The sequence below is a fragment of the Trichogramma pretiosum genome, unplaced genomic scaffold (genome assembly GCF_000599845.2).
Source record: "Trichogramma pretiosum strain Unisexual culture from Peru unplaced genomic scaffold, Tpre_2.0 scaffold4, whole genome shotgun sequence".
NCBI classification, from domain to species: Eukaryota; Metazoa; Arthropoda; class Insecta; order Hymenoptera; family Trichogrammatidae; genus Trichogramma; species Trichogramma pretiosum.
The window spans coordinates 465,629-490,380 of NW_019641688.1; the positions used below are offsets into that span (position 1 = coordinate 465,629).

A 24,752-nucleotide genomic window follows, 5' to 3' on the forward strand; every position below is an offset into this window, starting at 1 on the left:
AGTCTCGTTGGGACAGTGACAAGCGCTGCATCTACCATCTACTGCAAGTGTTCTGTCCAGTTTATATATTCCCTCTCCACCTTCATCCCAATATATATCAATAGATACGAAAGATCAAATTTTATAATTAAAATAAAATGTATAAATGTACAACTAACATACATCAGCAAGATATCACCCACGAGCATGTTTATACGATTATATCTATTTGCACGCGTGAGCTGTCGAGTTGGTATACATATATCGGGATAAATGCATTAAATGTCGCGCATATCGCTTGCTGATGCACACACCGAATGGGGCCAGAGAATCTCGGCGTCGTTGCACGACTAAAGCAGCAGCAGCAGCAGCATCAGCTCATCAGAAGGCAGCTCGACTAGCAGTCAATGCGTCCCGATACGCGCGCGTAATCGCCTGTAAAGCGGGGTGTCTAATCGAAGATAAGGAGGGAAACGCGAGCGACGCGCGCTTACTCTCGCACTACTCCACATATATAGCGCATATATTATACGCGCGCGATTCTGCTTATCCGAAACGATACGCGCGCGCCACTCGGAAAAGTCACTTATTTGACCGAGAGGAGAGCACCATATTATACGCGCAGAGATATCGTGCGGCGTGCTCTCGAGCCATTTGCATACGTACATATACGGATAGAACACAGTCAACTACTGGCACTGCTGCTGTGGCGCCGCTAACTGCTCCGCGCATTATTTGCGCGGTTATTGTCCCGCCTTATTCGTGGAATAACATCATCAGCTGTTAATATTAGCCGCAAAGCTCTTGCCTCGGCGCGTGTATTAAGTTCCGCGTATAATGCAGCAGCAGTAGCAGAGCTGGAGACTCGAAGCCGCTAGACTAATTCTACAATCGCATCTAATAGCGAGTAGGAGGGTATACCGAACCCACACACGCTTCACGCAGCCCACACACATATACACACTTAACTCACCGCGCGACGATAAAGTATCGCTTGGCACCAGCCAGCCAGCCAGCCAAGCTAATGCTCGTAACGATCGCAACTCGAGAGCCAAGCAAAGGACGCATAATAATAGCTGCGTATATATGGGGAGCACAGCAGAATCGCGAGTGATTAGCCGCGACGACGACGTAGCGGCGCTTAGCAATTCGGAAATTTGTGACTCGCATATCGTATAGTATATACGAACTTTACGAAGCTTGGCATGTATATATGCGATCGCTAATTAAAACCATGCAGAATTCACATTTTCCGCCTACGTAAAAGAGCTTTTTTCAATTCTATCTGCCGAATTCGAGCTGCTCGAGTGGATTAAAAATAAATACTCGGGGTGTTTTTCGGTGATTGGCTCTTGACTGGTGCACACACACGAGAGCATTGTGTCACGCGTGCTCGCGCGTGTTTCGAGAATTCGATGCACGCCTTTTGTTCGGGCTCTACAATTATTAAACCGGTCAGGAGTGTATACAGGTAAAGGGGCATGCAGAAATTGGTGCAATCAAATTTGGAGCATCGCGACAATTGCGCGACACTGACGGGTCGTCAATGAGTGCTTTCGGCTTCGGCCTACGTGGGGGTGCAATATTTAAAATGGCCAGTATAAAATTATTGTCATATTCTTTGAACGGTGATGGATTATGGAGCTCGACAACCACGACATGGCGTGGAGCTAGCAGTGGATAAGGGCGGTTATCCGTCCTTTAAATTTTTTTATAATTTTGTACATATATTTTATAAGAATCTATTATCTTGGTATTATAAAGAGTTTGTTTGAAGTATATTAGAAGCTCGAAAAATTCCTCGAAGAAATCATCGCAAAATTAAAATTAAAATAGAAAATATAAACTGGTTCAAATTTGAAAAGAAAATAAACAGATAAATCAGTAATTTAATTGTAAATGATATTATCTTAGACGATTCCAAAATCGTCTCTCAATCACTGATGATGTTTATAATAAAAACAAATTAGTTTGAATGTTGTCTTTTCCGATGAAACAATCAATAATACAAGAAGATAAATTTTACTCATTCAATTTCCGTGGCAATAAATAGAAGGATCCATAATTTAATTTAGAAACTAAAATGAATAAAAGTGAAATTGTTATTTCGGGCGATAAAAAACATATCTGTGATATTTGTCAAGAGGCATTTACATTAGAATCAAGCATGATAACACATAGAAACACAATTCACAATGAACAAAAACATTACTCATGCGACAAGTGTGCAGAGAAATTCGAGTTCCTAAATCATTTGAGTAGACACCAAGTATTAGTGCACAAAGGCTGCAAAGATTTTGCATGTGACAGATGCCAAAAGAAATTTGTGAAAAAATCGAGCTTATTTACACACCAAAAATTGGTACACAAAATTCGCAAAGATTTCACATGTGAAAAGTGTGAGAGAAAATTTGAAAATAAATCAAGTTTACATAAGCACAAAAAAATATTCCACGAAGTTTTCAAAAACTACTTATGTGAAATCTGCGCGAAGAGATTTGATACTAAGCATAGTTTGCTCTTGCACATAAAAACAGTACATGACGGTAGCAAAGATTTCGAATGCGATAAATGCAAACGTAAATTTGGACAGAAAAGTAAGTTGCTGTTTCACCAAAGGACAGTACACGAAGATCACATAGATTACGCATGCGGTAAATGCGAGAAGACATTTAGACGTAAAGAGCATTTGCTCATCCATCAAAAAACAGTCCACGAAGGTCAGAAAGATTTTGTATGGGACAAGTGTAACAAGAAATTTGGACAAAAATCAGCTTTACTTTTCGCATGCGACAATTGCGAGAGGAAATGTGGAAGTAAATTCGATTTATTGAAGCACCAAAGGACAGTCCATGAGGGTCGCAAAGATTTTTCATGTGACAAATGTGAGAAGAAATTTGGAGTTCAAAGCAATTTGAGAAAGCATAAAAAAACAGTCCATGAAGGTTGGAAAGATTACGCATGTGACAAGTGTGAGAAGAAATTTGGAGAAAAATCAAATTTACTGACCCATTTGAGGACAGTACACGAAAGTCGCAAAGATTACGCGTGCGAAATTTGTGAGAAGAAATTTACACAAAAATCGAGTTTGCTCAACCACCTAAAAACGGTACACGAAGGTCGGAAAGATTTCGCATGTGATAAATGCGAGAAGAAATATGGACACATAAGGAATTTGCTTAATCATAAAAAAACAGTCCATGAAGGTCGGAAAGATTACGCATGTGACAAGTGTGAGAAGAAATTTGGAGAAAAATCAAACTTACGAACCCATTTGAAGACAATACACGAAAGTCGCAAAGATTACGCGTGCGACATTTGCGAGAAGAAATTTACACAAAAATCGAGTTTGCTCAACCACCTAAAAACGGTACACGAAGGTCGGAAAGATTACGCATGTGATAAATGCGAGCAGAAATTTGGGCAGAAACCGCATTTGCTCTTCCACCGGAAGACAATACACGAGGGTCGGAAAGATCGCACGTGACAAGTGCAGGGAGAAATTTGGACAAAAGTGTCAGTTGTTCAGACATCAAGAAACAGTTCACAAAGATCGCAAAGATTTCCATGTAAAAATTTGTGGATAAAGTTAAGTTGAATGGACAGCAATAAATGTTGAATGAAGGACGCATGCGACCTTTGTGAGAGAAAATTTGAATGTAAATCAGTTTTTTTCAAACCCCAAATGACAGTCCAAGTTTAAGTTGACACCGAGAAACAGTCTATACAATTCCCAGAAACTACTTATTGAAAATTTCTTGGAATTTTCAAGATTACATAAGTAATGAAGACGCTTTTTTATAATCGAAAATATGCACATTTGTATCAATTTCACATTAGATGATAATCCAGCTTTCATGAATATAGTTTGTTGCTTATACTAATTTCTCGAACGAATTGCAGTCATATGCTTGGAATAGTCCTTCAGAAAATAGCTTATATTTCAACAGTGAAATAATGAAAAGCGCTGATTTTTTTCTTGACAATTGTAAATTTATATAGAAACTTATATAGATGTTCAAATACAAGTTCTCCTATAATTTAAATAAAAACAGTGCTAAGATAATTGTGTTTTACTTGAAACTCGCGATATCAACTATCATTACGCCTTTGTTCATTGTCGTGGTTAGTGCTTCCTTTTTAACCAGACGACTGCTAATTGCTTCTCTACTTGTATTTTTTGACTCATGCAACGATCAGCTGATATTTTTTTCATGTCTGGTTTGGAACTGTGAATAGGGCAAGCATTGTGTTGACTACTGGTTTTTTACAAACATCAGGTAATGATACGTGACCATAAACTGACCAAACACGCCCTAGTAAAAGATTTTGATACATTTGCGGACGGACACTGATTATTTCTGCCAAGAAAAACGTGATCGATAGTAACAATAATTTTTTATTTAAAAAACCAGCGTGGAAATCATTCAATTATTTAATTTAAACAATTATTTATTTAGTTTTTTACATACATCCTTTAAAAATAGTCTCCTAATTGATGCGGCAAATAATAATTTGCTTGAGGCGGCACTTTTTCTAATCCGCCACTGGTCTTTAAATCATCTTCATATAAACTATGCTCCCCAAACTTTCTCGGATCTGTGAAGTGATCTTCGGGAAATATCCGTACTTCTTACACCACGTTGTGCTTTTATAGCTCCACTGCACAAGCTTTTGCATATAGCATTCTCAACTTGCATGAATGTATGCATTTTTCGTATGCGTTATATGTATGCGTCTGTGCTGTGTTTTTCACGTATACTTTTTCTCTCTTTCAGCGTTCAACAGTTTTTTAAATGGATATTCCGCTTATACATAAATGCACGTGAGCTTTTGTCCGTTCGATTGTTCCCCTCGGCCGAGGCTCGTTAGCCGAAGCACTCACAAAAAAATATATACATATCCGCGTACACCGAGCATACGCGAGCGATGCCAGACACGAGCCATTTTTTTGTGGGGAGGGTATGGTGCATCCGAGGATCTGTTTCGTTTGTCGTATTCGATTGCAACGACGAGGCAACCAAACAAAAAAAAATCTAACGAAGAGAGCGGTGTATAAGCTTCGATGCCTGCTACACCAGCTCTGATCGAATCAATCGCTCGCTCAAACGAGCAGCAGCAGCAGCAGCGCGATCGTGAAAAAATTTTTACGCAGAGGCTTATAATGCGCAGCAGCAATCGCGCGCGCCCGCGCGCATCGAAAGCATTCGGCGCGGCTAAAAAGAAAAAGCGAGCGAGAGCAGTCGGTAATCAAGCGGCAATACGGATCGTTTTGCTCAATTCGTCGGACGATAAAATTTTACTGTACGTTCGAGAGAGCGAGACAAAAGCGCGCGCGCGAGAGAGTACTACAGCTACTGCCTCTAGAGAGAGAGAGAGAGGATTAAACGCGCTGCGCGCACGTATTTGTTCAGCTGAAACGTTTAGTATATATTAAAGCTGGTCGAGTAAAAATTAAACGCTCGATTGGGATCGAGGGTGGCCGCGCGCGCGCTCGATCGCGTACGTCACGCATACACGCACGCACAGAAACATATATCGTACCATTAAAGGCCCCGAAGTACATGTAGGTATGTGTGTATGCGTCTGGAACGTCGAAATCGCGAAATAAATATCAGATGGCGAACGGTAATGGACGTGTGCACTCGCTTCATTGGTAAGTAATCGCCGCAGTGTACTGCAGTACGCGCGAGGCTTTTCCATATTTTCCATAAGTTCCGGGGGCCGTTCGCGTCTGCACACGCATGGTATACACGCGCAAAATTCAAAGTATCAAAAAGCTCGGCCGCGAGGGTCGCAAAATCTGCCTCTCTCTCGCTCTCGTTTATTTAATGTACAACACGACGGCAGAAACGTACGCACCCGAGGTATTATCGATTATTCAATTATCTTTAGTGACTCTTTCAAAGTATTCCGCACACGGCGTCGTGAATGCGCCTAGTATAGCAATTGCTTCCTATTATATTCGGGGATCGGCGTTCGAGCGCGTCGAATGCAAAAGTGCTATACACGGCGCGGCGAGGCTCCATATTTCGCAAGGGGTTAAATTTTCTTGGCCTTTAAATTCAGGCGCAGTAGAAGCAGCAGCGGCGGCGGCGGCGGCAGTGTAGCCGGGCCACAGAATATGAAGCAATTTAGTGTGAATTCCTTGCGCCCGGCGGCGGCCTTCGCCGGTATATACATACGACGGGACGGCTGTTGGTTCGGCGCAAAGTGACCGTATATCGTTTTAGCACAAAAGCTCGCGTGCGTGCGTACACGTATATATGCACATAGGCTCTCTTGAATGGCCGCAGCAGCTCGGCGCGCGGGGCTAAATATTTCCAAGCCGTTGGAGCCCCCGTTAGTGGTGGCCGGAGCCGCTCGACCATTGTAAAGCGTATAACATATAACAAGTATAGATATATTCCTTCTCACGCATTCGGTCCCATTTACAGATGAGATTTGCTTGGGTAGTGGTGCTTTAGACAGCCAAGCGCGCAGTATTAGCACACAAACTCTAAGCCCTCGAACCTGTTTAAGCACAGAATTCAGTACTGCCTTACTATGAGCATACGCGTGATATATTTTTTATTTACATTGAAAAAAATTTTGAAGGATATAATAAAAAATTACTATGTTCTATAGTAACTGATAAACCGACTCGAAAAAAATGTCCTTGTGCCAAAAATTATTATTTAAGGCACAAAACGATCGTTATATCATTTAGATGGATAAATCGCCGATAGATGACGTACAAGAATTTTCAGTGGAACTCGTAAGATATTTTTTGAAATACAAGAAGAAGAAGTTGAGTGATTTCTCAACTCTGTTCTGATTACTGAGACTATTTCTATAAACTATCAAAAAATCATAACTGAGCGCTATACATGTCTTATCATAGTTTCACTTCGTAAAACGAGTGATATCGAAGATAAAAATTTTTATTACTTTTTATTTAAAACTTTCTTATAATAATTCTCTCGGTTTACGATACTTCACGTTCGTCACAATACCGATCTAACTACAATATGTGTACATTGAAACTCGCGATTGCGTACGGAAAAAGTCCGATGTGCGCGACCGTTCGTGTAAATCAGTTTGTCGCGCGCTCGTCATCGCATTTCGATCTTACGCGCCGCAGGTCTCGAGCGCTTATTTTCCGCTGGCTCGACGCTGCGCCGCAGCCTTTGCCTCCTTTCATTTCGACATATTTATCGTCGACCTGCTTTTCGCCAAAGCTCCAGTCGTGCATCCAAGACGTGTACGTATATACGCGCGACGCGATTACCGGCGCACTCGAGCTTTTCGTCGTCGAGCTTTTCCGAGCAGCTGCAGATGGATAGGAGACGGAGAAAGAGAGGGAGAGAGAGGCACGAGCTTTTTGAAGTTGTTACCGTACCTCCAATTCCATCTTGCGCTTTTCCACCTTGCGTATATGTACGCGTGTACACACACGACGACGAAGAAGGTATATATAAGCTCGAGCTGTTTGCCGATGCCACATAGCCCACGCGCCTAGCTCCTATCCTCTCTCTCTCTCTCTCCATCTATGTCTTCTTCGACGGAGCAGCAACAGCAGCAGCTCGTGAACGATAAAATTGCAGTAGTAAAACGTAAAAGTGCCCCGAGGCGTGCGCGTTTGCATGCGGATTACGACGACGCTTTTCGACGGCTCGTTTATCACACGATGTGTGCGTGTGTGTGTGTGTGTGTATGTGCCCGCCACATACGGAAAGCCGCGTGGAAAATTTGTCCTTTCCCCGTGAATCAAATGGCTCGAGTTATACGCTCGCAAAAAACGTTTCGGCAGCAGCAAAAACTGACCGTAGGCGAGCGCGTGTAACTCTGCACGCCTACCCTCTCGTGCGTTCCGCCAGTTAGCTAGAACAAAGTCCTTTTTTCTTCGTTTTCTCTAAACTCAAATGTGCATGATACTTGTATCTTTGGAGTTGCTAGAAAGGTGTCATCGAAAAAAACTTGTGAATATTTATAAATATCAGCTGATTACGTCCGGGCCTCTAAAAATGTCGTTAGACCAGAATCTACGTCAAGGAATATGGCATCTCGTTAATTTTCAATACAGCTGCTAAGAAAATTGCTGCATATTACACTCTCTCTGCGCCTGTGAATACCTGTCACCGTGATAATATTTTTTTTCCTCTACTTTCTTCTTTCTTTTTTGCGCTTGCCAAGCCCCGCAGATATTTCGCTCGTCTCGCCACCTCCATGGAAAATTCCGCGACGCAGCAGCGTACGCGAGACATTTAATGAAAGTTGATTATAATGAGGAGTATTACGAAAAATACCCGCTGAATGTATAATATACGCGAAAGAGAGAGAGAGCGGGGGTGTGGCGCGGCAGGGCTTACATAGTGCAGTGTGCATGGTGCAGCAGCAGCAGCAACAGCAGCAGCACGCAGGGCAGTTCGCCTTTTCGCCCGGTGCCTGCGTGCAGTGCTTGTAATAAATTGCTCTCATTCATTTTAGTCAGTTTTAATAATGCGCATTACTCGCGCGCTCGCGAGAGAGAGAGAGAGAAAGAGAGAAGCTGAAACAACAATCGGCCGGATGAATATTATGTATTCGCAGCTTCAATACTTGTTACGTATTATAAAGCGTGCGCAGAAGGCTCGAATGAATTAGCATTGTTATTGTTACTGTTATTATTCTTATTTGCGACTCGATGCTTCGAACGAATTTATACGAACTCACGCGAGCATTTAAAAATGAAATTAAAGAAAAAAAAAAGAAAATAACAGTGAACTCGACAGTTTCAACGCGCATCTATCATTGAATAATATATAACTAATTTTGCTCTGATAGTTACTTAAAGTCTCTGCAAAAGATACATCCAAGTTTTGTGAGTCGAGCTCATTTAATCGAGTTTAGTATTTGTTTGATGAACTCGAATTTGCTTCAATGAATTTATTAACGCGCGCGAGTGTTCGTATATATACAATATATAGAATGCACGCGCGCGGTGCAGCGTGGTAAAAGCCGGACTTTATTTGCCCGACGCACGAACAATTCTATATCGTTAGCGCGTCCATTTAAAATTAGCACCCCATTGCCAGAAACTTACTCTAATCCTATGACTTTTCTTTTGTTTCAGGTAAGCTAAATCAACTTGGTGTGTTGTTTTGTACTTCTTCTCTACTTCGCGCGCAAGGCAGTAAGTGCTAAAAACTATAAGGATTAAATTGTTCAAATCTAATCGATGCGCCGCGGCACAAGTAAGTGCACGACACAGCAGCAGTAGCGAGCTCTTCTTGCTGCTCTTCTCGTCGAATACGTTATATATACGTATAATTCGCGAAAACACGATTAATGCGCTCGCGCGCGCTCTACACACGATTTTCGTCATTAATCCCATTAACGCCCCCGCCCCGTCGTCCCGCTTCTATGCGTTAACACACACACACACAGATGAATCTCGTTCGCGTTTATAAAGTCAATTACTCGGCTCGGTGGTGTAGGACATGTGTTCAGTCAAATTGAATTCCCCCGAATATATATACCAATGAAAGTTTTGTTTAATCCAGCTAAAAAGATTTCGGCCCACCCCCTCGCGCGTAATTCGTGTCAAAATACACATAGCTTCTGAGGGCGCACTCGAGGGAGAGGGTGTACTTGATCGAATAATTTGTTTTAATCATTATCATTTACATACTCGTGTTTGCATTTCGCGTAAATCGCCGGATCATGCGAAAGCGTGCGTCGACGCGACGTTGTTAATCGTCTGTGGAAACTTCGGTAAATATACTTTATCGTGGCGCGAAGGACCGATAATGATAAACGATTTTAAAAAGTGATATAAATCGCATTCTCGAGCCACGACCGAGCGTGCGACGCAATTCCAATATAGCATGGTAAAGTACAGCGTAATTAGTTGGAATTATTTCTCATATTTTTGCGCGAAATTTTTGGAAGCGATCGTATACACACACAGCTTACACATTTTACAGCTTACACGGGAAAAAGCTATATTGCCGCGCGGCGCAGGAAAATTCGAAAAGCCAAAAACTGACTTGGAGCGATAAGGGTACGGGAAGGGGGGCAAATGGATCTGTCGCTGGCACATGCCGCGCGCAATGTCGCGGCACATATCAATCACTCTCGAGCTCGAGTCGCACATGCGTGTCACGGCGTTTTATATACAGTAGTGTCGCGTATTGCAAAAAAGCCGCGTCAATCGAGTGTGTGTGTGTATCCCGTATCAGGGATTGCCTTTATACGCACGCGCACGATCGGCAATAATCAAATTCCAGTTGAAAATTCCCGCGCTTCATCATTCTTTCGGTTAATTCGAGTTTGTTTGTAGCGAAATAACAAGCTGCTGCTCGGCGCAGTAGCCTATGCTCATGACGCTCAAAGCAATCCGCCGACGGTGGTAGCAAAGCACAGAGACGAGAGAGAAAGAGAGAAACAGTCATCATCAACCCCTTTTACGTTTTCTATGTATATATTATGCACCACCAGTCGTACACCGTCTATGCACCAGTGTGTGTGTATGTGTGTAGCATTGTCGGCTTAATACATATTCTCTGTTGTGCATCGGGCCAAAGCCAGGCGATCCGTGCGAGCGCGCGGAATTTGACAGTTGATACGAAAAAGGGGCGCGCGAGTATAGCTGGTTGACAGGCTGATGCTGCTGCCGCCGCCGCTGTTGCTGCCTGCACGATGCTTTTTCAATTACGACTCCTACACGCTCCGATGCTACAAACGCGCAAGTGGATGGTAGTCTGCGCGTGTGCGAGTGTGCGAGTGTACATGTGTGGTATACGACGCTGCAAAGGGGCTGCTGTCAATTTGTAACGCTTGCCATTTGGGAAATTATGAGAATTTCACTTTTGGATTTTTTGATGTGAAAGTTCTTACGAGATATTTTTTAAGCAGACTAGTTTGTTCAAATAACTGAGCGTAAGCTTTAGCACAAGCATCACCTTATATCCTAAAATTTTTATTGTTACTTGCAAGTTTGAAATGCTCCATCTATTGATTTTGATTGATTGATTGTTAGTTTATTATAGTTCATCTCATAGAGATAGTGAACAGAAACGAAAGATTATTACAGAGGTTTTACATGGGTAGGTATTACTTATGTAGTTACAATAGCAGAAAAAAGGTAAAAACAAGACAAAAACAGAGCATTATAAGAAAGATCAAATAGCAGAGATCAAAGTCAATATGAGGTTCCGCGATTGAAAATTAAACTTAAATCTAAAATCTAAAATCTAAAATCGCACGACAACGAACATTTATTTCATAATTTGGATTATTAGTGGCAGCTCGCGAGGTAGGCACGCAATCGGCGGCGAAATTGTGGTACCGAGTCGGCATTGCGAACCGCCAGCGGCAGCTCGTTCCACACTCTCGCGCCCATGATGGAAAAGGAGCGCCGCCGCATTTCTGAACTCGAATCAGGCACCGTCAGTTGAGGCAGAGAACTGCGCCTGGTCTACGGCGCCATCCCCGCAGATGATTGATGGAATCAAAAAGCTCATAACCATAGCGCGGGAAGGAATCTACCCTATAAAGAGTACTTTTATGTGTAGATTATTACATTAGGTTTGAGTCTAAATATACAATTTAATATAACTAGTGACTTTCAGGCGCACTTCGCGCGCGTACATCTTTCAGTCAGTTTCGAAAAAGTTGCTATTTTGACCGTAGATGTCACTTTATTACGTTTCGACTCGAGTCAAAAGTCAGTCGACCAATCAGAGGCCGAATAGATTGGCTTCACTTTTAGGGTCATCATTATTTTAAGAGAGGAAAAATAAATAATATTAAAGCCTGGTTGTGAGAATATATTTTTATCTTCTAAAGGTGATGGTTTATCCATAACTCGAGTGATTCATGATCAACTTTTATCTTCTTCATCGAATCACCGAATATATCTGTTATGTGTGCATACTGTAGTAGAGACGATCGTTTGATCGCCGAACGCCCGTATTTTACGCTGGATAATTATACCAGTTCGTGGCAGTAGATTTAGCTGAGATATATAAGCGATCCTCTACCGCAGGAGAACGTATAAGGCGAATGCATATAGGATATAGGTAGTGTCGGGCGCGTCACGTCGGTGTAATTTGATGTAACGGCGCGCACGAACTTGGGCAAAGACATTACAAACAGTTTTCGCGTAATTAAGTGGCTTGTAAGTCAACCAGCTGCTCGCACGCGCTATAGAGAGACGAGGTACATTTCACCCAAGTTACTTCGCACGCGAGACCATGTAACTCCACTGCCGGTGCAGTTGGACTTGAACGTGTAACGCCGAAAACTGTATGAAAACTCGTGTCGAGGATAACGCATATAGGTATGCCGAGAGATAAATTGATTTTTCGCCGAGTGTACGCGCCTGGCTGGGTATAATTGTAAAAAACGCCTAACTCTGGTACACTTTGGGGGTGCGCGGCATTCGGGATCGAATGAAAATTGCCGTACGCGGCTGTCAGACATATTCTATATGGTTCGAATGTGGGTCAAATCAAATTCCAATGGACTAATCAATGTTTGAAGGGCTACGCCGCGAAAAGAGGACCGTCAAGTGCGTAGCACGTACATATATATATCCGCGTTTTAATGAACACTTTTGCACGCTTTCCGATACAAATATATATTACATTTGAATGATATGAAAAAAAACAATAAAAAAGTCGTTAGACCGGTGTGCCGCACTCGGAATCCTTTCATACGTTCGGAGCACTGCTCCAGAAGATTATTGAAAGTCGAGCAAGAGGCCCATAGGCAGCAGAATACGAATACCAATATAAAATTGCTCGGCAATTTGTTTATAACGAAATTAATTGCAGCTTCGTTATTTACACGCACTTATACGTACGCGCAGATATTAAACGCGTGTATCGAGTTAGTGGCGTGATTTGTTCCAGCCGGTTTGACCGCAGCCTCCTGTCCCCTATATATGTGCCACTTAAATATAAAATACGAAACGTATAGCGCTTTAATACTCCCCAGCACCGCATTCGATACAAACGTCGCAGCGAGTTGCACTTCTGTAGCCGTTTTTACAGCGCTGTTTTAATATTTATTTATAGAAAATCAGTGGAAATAAGCGTGTTCTTTTTGGCTGCTCGCGTGTCCCCCGTTGCAGTAACAACAGCAGCAGCAGCAGCAGCAGCAGAAGCAATAAGCCGGCCGACAATGAACGGAAAGGTACGCGCTGCCGCGGATTCGCGCGGACTATAGCAAGGCGGTGGCTGTAGCGTGGCATATTAAATCGCTGCTGCTGTATAGAACTGCACTGCAGCATATACGCTGGCTGGCTGGCTGGCTCGCTCGCCGGCTTGCATTGACACGTGTTCGTTTAATTGAAAACAGAAAGCGTTTCGCGTCTCTACCTACCTATACTCGCTCCTCTGTGTGTGTGTGTGTGTGCGCGCGCGCGCTCTATAATATACGAAAGTGCAGAGCAGCCCCAGTAACCCGAGTATCCATGCAGTTTATAAACTTTGGTGTTGTGCTGCGCGAATTTGGGAAATTCGAGTTAAGTGTACTTAAACGCGTTCGGGGGAGGACGTTTTCGGTACGGCACCAATATACATGCAGTCCGTATATATGCACTCGTAAGTATGTGTGCAAGCGCGCGTGTACGCACATAGCCGAATGCTTTAATGTTTTTGTCTGACGTATTCCGACAACGTAGTGCGCGAGCCTTTCAAGCCTTTAATTAGTTAGCCCCCCTACCCTCCCTCCCTCCTTCGAATGATCATTACCGAGTCTCTCGAAGAGCAGCTCGACTCGAGCATTTTAATTAACAACGTTGCCGATTACAGCTATCACGCGTACGTTTTCGAAAAACTTTTAATATCATTTTCATCTGGCCTTTTATTTTTAAATTATTTCGAAAAAATCGTCTCAGCTCTCCTTGGCATTTGATTCGAGCTGGAAACTCCACGAGAGATTCTGTCCCTCTCTTCATTCAATTATGCGTCGAAAGCTAAACCTATTAAAAAAATTTCCACGGAGCAGAAGAGATTCTCGAGTTCTTAATATATATAAAACTGCTATACATCTACGAAGCCTGCGAATGCATTTTTCCAAAATAGCGTGCACTCTGCAAAACTGCTCATTACAGTCTCTCTCTCTTTCTTTTCTGTCTTCGTCTGTATATATGTTTAAATTAAAAGAGCAGACATATCTATATTGAGCTGTATACATGAATATACTATACACAGCAAGTTGTGCATTACGCGCGCGCAGAGGAAAAGTTGCAGGTGTGCATGCGTGTATGGCGCGAGATTAAAAGGGCAGAGAGAGAGAGAGAGCCACCGCCGCGGGTATTGCACGTCGGGCTGGTATTTAGACTGGTGGAAAAGCGACGCCGAGAGAGAAAGAGAGAGAGAGGACGACGTGGGCACACGTATATACACTGAACAGCGCAGTTCCTTTTTTATTCTGTCTCTCTCTCTCTCTCTCTCTCTCTATCTCGTTCCTTTCTCCATTTAAGACCTAGGGGATTTGAAGTGCGAGTGAGAGTAGGATGCAGCAGCCACACACATACGCACACACTGCTGTATGTGCGTGCTCGGAAAGATGAAATATTTAATTTTACTCCGCGTGCCGGAGCTTTGTTTTTAGTTTTTCCCCAGCAGCTCGTCCGCCCGTGGATTTGTTGTCGTCGTCGTTGCCGTCGCCATTGCTGCTATTCCCCGGCTTCTCCACCGCGTGTGTGTGCATGTGCGTGTGCGCAAAAGGGATTTTCGTCTTATATAATGCATAATGAGTATATAACATGGTTACACTTCGTGGCTCTCTAATTTTTTTATTTAATTGTTTTTCTTTTTTTTTTGTCGTCGCTCTGCTCCCCGACGACCCCTGCATATAGCTGTGTACTAGTATCCTGCCATGCTTTATTCTCTTTCCTACTGTACACCGCCGCGCAGCGCTGCCTCGCATAATACAAGCGTACGCATGAAAAGTATTATGTATGCGTATATCGCAAGCCGAGAGAGAGATTATGCACTCGCACATGTATAACGCATAGCTGAAAGTTGAATTATATTTTTGGGTATAAATGCGCGAGCGTAAATTCGTTAAGTGAAAAAATCCAACTGCAAACGAGCTCGGTACGAATAGGCGCCCAGTGCAGACTGTACGTACCTCGATGCATGTATAAACTATTAGCGGCAGAAGCACGACGAAACAGATCGTTCGGCGCGCGCGCGCTCGTAATTGACAACGAGCGAATAATCTATGAATCTGCTCGCAGGCATGTAATTACGACTAATTTCCATTGTAAGAGATTATCGCGTATACTCGTGCATGCAGCTCGAGCTCCGAGGCGACCGTGTAAACCGCCTGCTACCACCCCCTTTTATACCCCTACCCTCGATTCGTTCGCCAACGCGCATACGAACGTACATAGCATTACATACATACGTACACGCGAAGAAGCAAAAGCTTGCCGCCGCGCAAAAGCGAAGGATTGATCGGTGCACTACTGCCTCGGTTATACTATCCTGGTTTATTTGCTTGTGCTGTATACAAACGAATACGAGGCGCGCGAGATACGAGGCCTATTCCTCTCTCTCTCTCTCTCTCTCTCTCTCTCTCTAATGCATACTTTCGGGTAAAAGCCATTATTCGACTTTCGCGAGACCATAAAGTGGAAGTAATTTGACGCTCTCTTCTCATACGGCTGCAGCAGCAGCTTTCACAGTGCTCAGCTCGACGTTGGAAAAAGAAAGAACAGATCCGCGAGCTTGCGCCCCTTATTTGACTGTACTTGCATTATGTATAGAGTTATGCTTTCGTGCGTGCGCGGTGGCTCGTATTATACACGCAAATAGAAGCTTAAAATTCGAAAGATGAAAAAGAGGCCAAGGAATCGTTATGGTGTTTAAGTATGCAATTCACGAGGTATCAAGAGTCGAGTAAGAGATAAATCTATACATGAGTTTATGCAGCATTATAATTGTGAGAAGAAAAAATGTCGCGCATATTCCGCGATTCGCTTTGGAAAAGTACACTATGTGTAAAAAGATTCGTTGCCCAGCAGAAAACGTAAACAGAGAGAATTGGCGTCGATAGTCGAGTCAATGACTCTCTCTCTGACTGGCCGACGCACGACGTGCCGGCTACTGCTCGGGGCTCACGTAGTGTCGTGTACGGTGTAACTCTGTCTTTGTCGCGCTCACTTGTCTAGCTTGTGCTGTGCGTGTTCGTGCGAGCTGCTCAGTCCCATACTCGACAGCAGAGATCCCGCGCGTCCATCTTTCTCAGTACACGTTACGACGCCGGAGCTTAAACAACAAAGGAAGATTGTATCGAGCGTCACAGTGTGTGATTCTCTCGAAAAAAGTGAAAGATATTTTCTACTATAAACGACTGTGTTTGTGTGTGTGTGTGTAGAAAAATGGCTCAAGATGACCATGACTGTTTGAACAAATTGAGGAGTGAACATGAAAAGGTCAATAATTTGGAGATCGAAGAAAAGAATCACGAATTTCTTCGTCAACTTTATCCCTTCATCAGAAATTATCAGGGCCAACTTCCAAATCTCCGAGACATTTTTCGGCCCGAAGCCATCGATTGGCTTCTCACGGAGTGTGTGAACAATTGCAATGACAAGGGAATTAATCCAAAACCATTCGTCGACTTTGTGATCGCAACCGGCTACAAGGACGAGCCCAAAGTCGACAAAGACGGCAAGCCTATGTTGCGTCGCACCACTGCAGTGCATCGTGCGAAATTCCCTAGCGCCAGAGTCGTACCTAATCTTTTTGAAATATACGACAGGTTCGATTTGAACTACATCGACGAGTCCGGCCGTACGCATTTTCACGTGGCCTGCAGCTGTGGCTGTGACGACGCCATCGAAAAATTTCTCGAGAACGGGGCGGATCCCAATTGCCACGTGGAAGAAACAGGTGATTCGCCGCTGCACTTGGCTCTGTCAGGATCTTATTACCATAATACAAACAAGATTTGCCGAATGCTGCTAGAAAATGGCGCGGATCTGAATTCTACCAATGCGAGAGGATTTACTCCTCTGCACGGTATAAGCTTGTGTTTCGACAAAGACGGCTTGGCTAACATGTTATTCGAGATCAGCGAGGCCAATCATCAAACCCTACAGATCGATGCTCGCGACAATTCGGGTAATACACCATTGCACGTAGCCGCTATGATCAGCGCCAACGATGGCGTGGTCGAATTTCTTTTGAGAAGAGGCGCAGATCCAAATTTAGCCAATGAAGAAGGATTTACATCATTGCACTTGATTTGCATGAACGACGCTTATGGCTATGATGATGACTTGGCGGAGATGTTCTTCAATATTTGCGACGAAAATCATCAAGCAGTGCAAGTCGATGCCCTTGACAAATTGGGTAGGACACCGCTGCAATGGGCCGTGGCGAACCTTTTGCTTAATGCTGTCAACTTGGTCTTGAAACGTGGCGCTGATCTGTCAAGATTTGTTTTCCCAATTTTAAATGACGATGACGAGATGGTGAAAGATGTGTTGGATGAACATCCGTTAAATGGTAAATTGGATCTAGCATCTCGCGCGATGATCGTCGTCGAAAATCTTGAGAAAGGAGGATACAACTTGAACCGAAGCGACGCCCTGAAGATTATGACACTTTTCGCCAAGTACGATTTGTACGATAAGTCATCGAATGATGTCGAATGTTGGTATGACGGTGAAGAGATTGAGAGTAAAGCGAAAAAAATAATCATGAATCCGAGTTTGTTGTCGCTATACGACCTGACCCAATTAAAAGCCCACGAGGCGGCGAAACAAATCGCGCTTGCGGACTACTACCATTTTGCTACAAATACGTCTGAGTATTGGGGTTTCTCTGAATCGCAAGTCGAGGCTTTGGCTGATTATCTGTGCGAGAAAGTATCGAGAGGATTTTTCCGGCGCTGGGCACTGGATGCTTTTTTGGAGCTGACACGTTATCGGTTGCCGATACTTTGCTGTGAAATGATCATCGAACAACTATTGAACCAAGATTTACGGCGCATTTGCTCGGCAGCTTCAAGTCAAAACTCGTGATGTCGATTAGCACATTTCTAGTATTTTTTAATGTCTTATGTCATTGATTAATGTTGCATATTTTACATATCATTCAAATAAATACATATTTTTAAATAAAGTTATTTATTTACTTCGATTTTTTTGTTTTAATTTTATAAAAAAATTTTTTTTTAATGAATTCAAGAAATTTTGATTTTAAGGGGTATGTAAAGCCTTTAAAAGAAAAGAGTACAGCCAAAAATAGTCAGCCAGGCGCGCCTTCGATCGAATATGCATGTAAAAGCGTAGATCGCCTCTACGTGCTTCAAGGATAGAGAAATTCCGACGCGAGCACAGGTGGAGTGTATGGAGCCTAGCCTGCAGGATTATGCTGCATCGAGCACGTTTACAGAAATTCCAACAAATTACTCGTTGCTGCTGCTGCTGTATGACATATATACCGCGGGGCGCGCATCGAAGGTAAACGTCAGGTTTAGGGCGCGCACGATCGTATGTAGGCCTTATATACAGCAGTAGCAGCGCAAAGAGCGAAAGGGAGAGAGAGAGAAAGCGAGAGAGATAGGTAGTGCGGATGCTGGGCTTGGATGAGCTGCGGAAGCCCGAAATTTCCATAATTCTCGCGTCCAGGCAAGAAAGGCCTCCTCCCTCTCCCTCTCTCTCTCACTCGCTCGCTGCCTCCCGAAATTCCCCGAGCTGAATTTTGATCGTGCAACGTCGGCGAGTAGTAGTGTGTCCGAGCTTGCAAATGGTTAAAGCTCACGAATATGAGGCAGAGCCGTATACGTCTGTGTACGTATAACGCATATCGTCGAGTTCAACAGCTCACACACTCACACCCACGTGTATACGTGTGTGTACACCCGATTATGCACTACTTGCTCCGCGGAAGGGGGGAAGGGGAGGGGATCAGAGGCGCGCGCCGAGTAATGCAAGCCGCTGTTTCTCGCGCTCGTCTTTCGGGCGCGCTCGTTGTTCGAGAGCAATGCACACATATACGCGCTATGTATACCGTCGGCTTGGCCACCGATGCATGTGTTATAGAGCGCACAGCGGTAGCGGCAGCAGGCGTATCCTTTGCATAAATCGCTTTGTTTGTTGTTACAGCTGAAAGCATCCGGCGGTGCACATAGGGCTATAGGGCGGCTGCGGCGACGGCGGCGCTCGAGCTGCTGGCCGATTTGTTTGACCAAAGTTTCTGTATGCGAGCGAGAGAGAAGAGAAGAGAGGACGCGGAGTTGTGCATATACGGAGGACTATGGGAGGAGTAGGAGGAGGAGCAGCAGCGGCAGCAGCAGGTCAAGGGAGTAAAGCGAGCGACGCGCACGTGCTTGTATATAGCTTGCGTACGTTTAGAGTTGATAATTCGACGAAAATGCTTACGGGGCTGGAAACGTGTGACCGATTTCACACGCGCTCGATTCCTGCCGAGCACACATTCTGCACATTATTACATTATGTATGGCGGCGTACGCATACATACTCGGCTGGACAAATCTCTGAGATATGCTGTATTACGAATCGTGCAATCTCGACGAGATAGAGGGCCTGACGTTCGAATTAAAACCCTGGAAATGTTTGTTTTTTTTACATGTTAAGCAATTCGTTCAGGCGCGCGTGTCGAAGAAATTTCCAGCGCGCTGCACGATTTGCACGACAGCACTAGTATAGCAGCACGGTTTTCCCTCTTTTTTAATTTAGCTTCTTCTCGTTCGCTTCTTCTCTTACCTATACTTCGCTTTCTTTCTCTTTGTGCAGCTTCTTTTTCTTCTCTACTTCTTCGCAAGTAGAATCAAAAAATCGCACGCGGGCGCTCGAAAAAGAAGAAAATGAAGGCAAAAAAAGGAAAAAGAAAAAAAAAGAAATCCCTGCGCGTTATATATAAGTAAAGGCGGTAATTCGAGGGGTGCGAGTGCAAATGCGCGTCATTGGCAACTTGCCATTCGCGTGCAACTCCAACACGCTGCTTGCCACTGCCGCTGCTGCTACTGCTGCTGTTTCACCTCGTGCGCCACTCGCTCTTTCTCTCTCGCTCTCTGTATACATACTCTGTATACTCATACACGCGTCGAGCTCCTTGCTTTTTATTCCTCTGTATACTTTTGCGCTTTTGCGAGTGCACAATTTCTTTCGCACTTGGAAATTTCGTAGCTCTTTCAACCGCGCGGCGCCTTTCCCGTATTTATTTTGAATAATAGTCTGATTTGGCTTCGTGTGTATATATATAAGTATGCTGTTTGCGTGACTTTCTCGATGCATAATTAACTCGCGGGGCGCGAGCGAGCGAGCTGCGCGTGAGACGTTTTCATCAACGGCATAATAACACCCGAGAACTTTTTTCGAGATTTTAAGAAAATTTATATCGCCCTTTGGAGTAAGGGAAAAAGAGCTCACGCTCGAGGCGCGCACGTGGCTCGACAAACACACAGAACGCAAGCTCGAGTTCAGCGTGGCAACGACGGTGGCGGCGATTTTTCATCTTTATTTTGATCGCGTAATAGAGCCTTGAAAATTTGATAGCGCAAACGTGACGAGCCCGGTGGAGCTCGCAAATCTTGTTTCTTGTTATGCGTGTCGCGCGCGCGCGTCGCATGGCACACACATACACGCACATACACACCGGCCGTGAACAAACTATCAAAGCCTCGTAGCTGCAGCGCACGAAGCTACCGGCGCGTCGATTCTTTTTTTTTTTCTTCTCCTGTGGCGTTTGTTTTAGCATCGCACGTGCGAATTCCTTTAAATTAATTTTACGAAAAAAAGAGGATAGAAAAATCCTACCCTCATTTCTCATTCACGGCTCGTGCCAACGTACACCTTAACTTGTCGATATAAATTAAAGAGTATAATACGCGAGCTCCCAGGCGTTATTCGAGCGTAATATTCATACGCGAGGGATCGCTCGTGACCATATAATTGCGATGCATTTGATCTGCTTTTTAATTTCGCCCTCACCTGTAATAATACCTTCGCATCCGGTGCACGAGTCGAATGTTATACATATAGCTCTTGGGGTCGGCACTGCTCGCTGCACGTCGTGCATATCTATATACTCTCCAGTACGCTGCGTGTATACAGCACGTATATATGCAAAAAAGCTCGCAAAGGCCGGGTATTTATAGATTCCTCTTCGCCAACTTTTTCATCCCGCTCGAATGAGTTTTCTTTTCTCGCGCTCGTTCTCTTCTTTCTTTTCCTTATACCCTCGGCACGCGGCTGCGCGCGCGCGCGCGTGCGACTCGTTCTCTCGACTGCTTTATGCGCCCGCGTATACATTCAATATCTGCGGAGGAGCCGAATGACTAATTTCCGATGCTGCGGAATGAAAACGTGCGGTGATTGAGGCTGCAAGCCACGGTCTATGTAGCTCTACTAGTTCACGGCTCACGCCATTCTTAAACATTATGAATGCGGGGCGGGCGTCGATACTCAGCCTGTTGATGTATATCAATAAAGGTATTATAATATTAATACAGAAAAAGCAAGAGGTTGAAGAGGAAAATGATTATATATCCGACAAAAAGTTTTGGCCACTAGCGAATTTATAATATTCCATCTGTTGATGAAATCAAAAAGCTCACAAACAAATATGACTAGAGACACCGATTTACTCGACGCTTCGAAGACGTTACAATGTCATGAGCACCAAACATGCATACTACTCATTTATATATAGTAGAAGTTAGCGAGCAGGTCACCGTCCAAAGCTTTTCTCGGTACGTGAAAGACTGTGGTGCTGAAGAATCCATGTTCGTATACTATTATCGTGCTCTATCGTTTGCTTAATCATTTTTCATGAACCATTCCTTCCACTTGATATTCCATAAAAAGTTTCACATAGAAAAACGATGAAAAATCATACATTTGACAACAACTAATACACTCGCTTAGTATTTAGCAAATCAAAAATAAATCTGTCTTTGAACAACTATTTGCTCTACAGTCGAACTGCGTTTCTTGCTCCTCGGTACATATGGCAATTGCTCTCATATCAATTCAGAGTACCGATCGCACTCGTGCGCGTTGAATTTATTTTCCGGTCTCGGCATGCGTCGATTGAAATTTAGCCTGCGGAAAATTCTCGAGCTCCAGCTCTTTCTCGCGACGATCTCCAGGGTATTCGAGTGCGCGTGGATTTTCTCGCTGCGGATATAGTGCAAAGTATTATGCGGCTTTGGGATTGAAAAAAACCAAGATATCTGCCTGCGTGATATGCGACGACGGTATGCTTTTTGCCAAGTTTATGATAATAAAAATGGCATGCATATTACTTGCAATGGCTCGAGGTGTGATGTACACTCGTAGACGAACGAAATGCTGCTTTTTTACTTTTATAAATAAACTTTGTTCAGACGATCGGAGTAATTCATCTTAAATCATCCTGCTGGCACAATGGTATAATAGTAATCAAATATTCTTTCTATAATTTTCTTATATAATTTTATTATATATTTGTAATATATTAATAAATTTAGAATTTTTGGAGCATTTGATGGGTTCCAGCTTTGATTTGTGGATAAAAATCGATCTTCACCAATTGCCCGGCTAGCTCAGTCGGTAGAGCATGAGACTCTTAATCTCAGGGTCGTGGGTTCGAGCCCCACGTTGGGCGTTTTTTTTTGGAATTCAACGACAAGTGAAAGTCACGACTCGCTCCAATTTCAAAAAACTCAGTTTTTGGTTCCTGTGTTAATTGAAATATACGCCCGGCTAGCTCAGTCGGTAGAGCATCTGGAACCTGTTAAGTAAAAAAATGACCGGTGCTGTACTGATCGACATCAAAAAAGCCTTTGATTCAGTATGGCATGACGGTCTCTTATACAAATTACAAAGCACAGCATGAACTTACACCTATTAAAAATTGTAAGCAACATGATTACAAATAAAAAATTTAAGCTGGATGGGAAAAGCATCAATAATAGCAACACCAAAGAGCATCTAATCACTGAAGGATTACAGCAAGGAACAGTAAACTCCCCTCTGCTGTTCAACATCTACACAGCTGATCTACTGAAACACTTTGCAATTAACCAAAGCGAAATCCAGGGACTCGCTTTCGCGGATGATCTTATCATTTACGTGGCCGACGAGGATATGAGACAAATACAACGCAAACTCCAAAACATTTTTATTAAAATTATTAAATTTTACCAGCAATGGAAGCTACATATTAACCCGACTAAATGCGAGACAATATTATTTCGCCGCTCTGTCAAAAAGGAAAAGAATTACACTCAAGCATGTGATGCAGTAAATGCATCAGATGCTCAGTTGCCCGACGAGCCCATGCGTAGTCGTTGTCGTCGGCCAATAGTAGTAATTTGAATATAGTAAATCATTTGATCGCGATATTTATATTTTCATGTGAGCAACGATGAGAAGAGAAAGGACGTTTGGCAGCTTGTCAACACGGTGTATGAATAACGACAAGTCAGTTGCCTACGAACTGGCAAGATCGTGCGATCGACTTTCGAGCGTAATTTTGAGTAAGTGTGTGTGCGATACGCATTGAGTGTGAGTGCGACATCCAGGGTAACCCTCTGGATGCCTAAGTCGACTCTTGGTCGAGCTCCACGGGTGTAATCACCCTAAGGCCTCTTCGTGAGGAGTGTGGTCAGCTCGACGAGAGCTCGAGTGCGCGGAGAGTGTGTGCTGCGGGCCAGTCATCGTCATCGTGAGGAGGGGACGACGAGACGTCCAGGCTCACCAGCTTTCTACTTGTGTTGCAGGAGGGAATTTACCTGGAGGACCGGCAAGCCCCGATAATAGAAGATCGCGACGGTGGTGAGTCGGGCAACGAGTCTTCTATTTGGTGTTTGTCCCCTCGTCTAGGCCTCGCGCTTGACGCGTCACCGTGCGAGAACGCCGGCGACGACCTCCTCGGGCCGACTCGGCCATGTATAGTTACCGCGAGTAATAAATCGCATTATTCAATTGAATTAGTGGTGATTATATTTATTGTATGATTGAGCCCTAGTCCCGTGTTGTTATTTTATCTAGGTGTCAATAGGAGAACTCACGACGGACGGACCGACGACGAAAGGGACCAGCGTGGCCGACAAGGGCCGTGAGTTCAGGCAGTAAGAGCCAGGTCACAAGCACACTGGAAAGAATTCCACATAACAGATACTACACAAAATATAGTCATACCGCATAAAAGAGAAGTTAAATATTTAGGTATTGTTTTGGATGACTTACTGAAGTTCGATGCACACATTGAAATGCAGCTAAACAAGGCCAAAATAGTGTTTGCCAAGCTACAAAACCTTTTCCATTCTCCTTACCTTAGGCAAAGAGCAAAAATTATCTATTACTTATGTCTAATAAGACCTATCTTATCATATGGCTGTCCAATTTGGTTTAATGTGTCTGCCTCGTCCATGGAAAAGCTCCGACTATTCGAGAGAAAAATACTAAGAATATGTTTAAACAAATATAAATCTGCGCTTAGCGGCTTTACCAGATGTATAAACAATGTTAACCTGTTAACAATGGCAGAGATTCCTAGAATCGACTCATTTATTGTATACCTCATCAGGAATTACATTAAAAGCGCTATGGCGAACAAAGATAATAATCTAATTTACGGACCTTACTTCGATAAAACTAACTTCTTATTAAGATCGCTTACCATGGGTTTTGTACCACCAGAGGCGTTTAAATTCCTTGATGAAAATAATTTAATCATTGACCATAATTCAAATCATAGATTCTATTACTTGGATAGACATCACTTAGACAAAAGTATCAATATTCATAAGTTTAATTTATGCGAAAAATA

The 24,752-nt window shown here is 43.5% G+C and overlaps 1 protein-coding gene and 1 non-coding gene across 8 annotated transcripts in view; both read left to right on the top strand.

The window, feature by feature from the left end:
- Nucleotides 1–24,752, top strand: part of LOC106656205 (prolyl 4-hydroxylase subunit alpha-1) — a 135,774-nt gene that overhangs the window by 20,504 nt on the left and 90,518 nt on the right. Inside the window, exon 1 of one of the 7 annotated variants that reach the window (XM_014376964.2) lies at nt 9,114–9,133. The exons of 5 other annotated variants lie outside the window; for them this stretch is intronic. The gene's annotated coding sequence lies outside the window, so the exon portion shown is untranslated. Of the gene's footprint in view, nt 1–9,113; nt 9,134–23,465; nt 23,756–24,752 lie in introns of those variants that run through there. One more of the 7 variants, XM_023461659.1, reaches the window with a different exon arrangement.
- Nucleotides 22,511–22,583, top strand: Trnak-cuu. The gene has a single exon. It is a non-coding gene; the product is annotated as a tRNA-Lys (tRNA).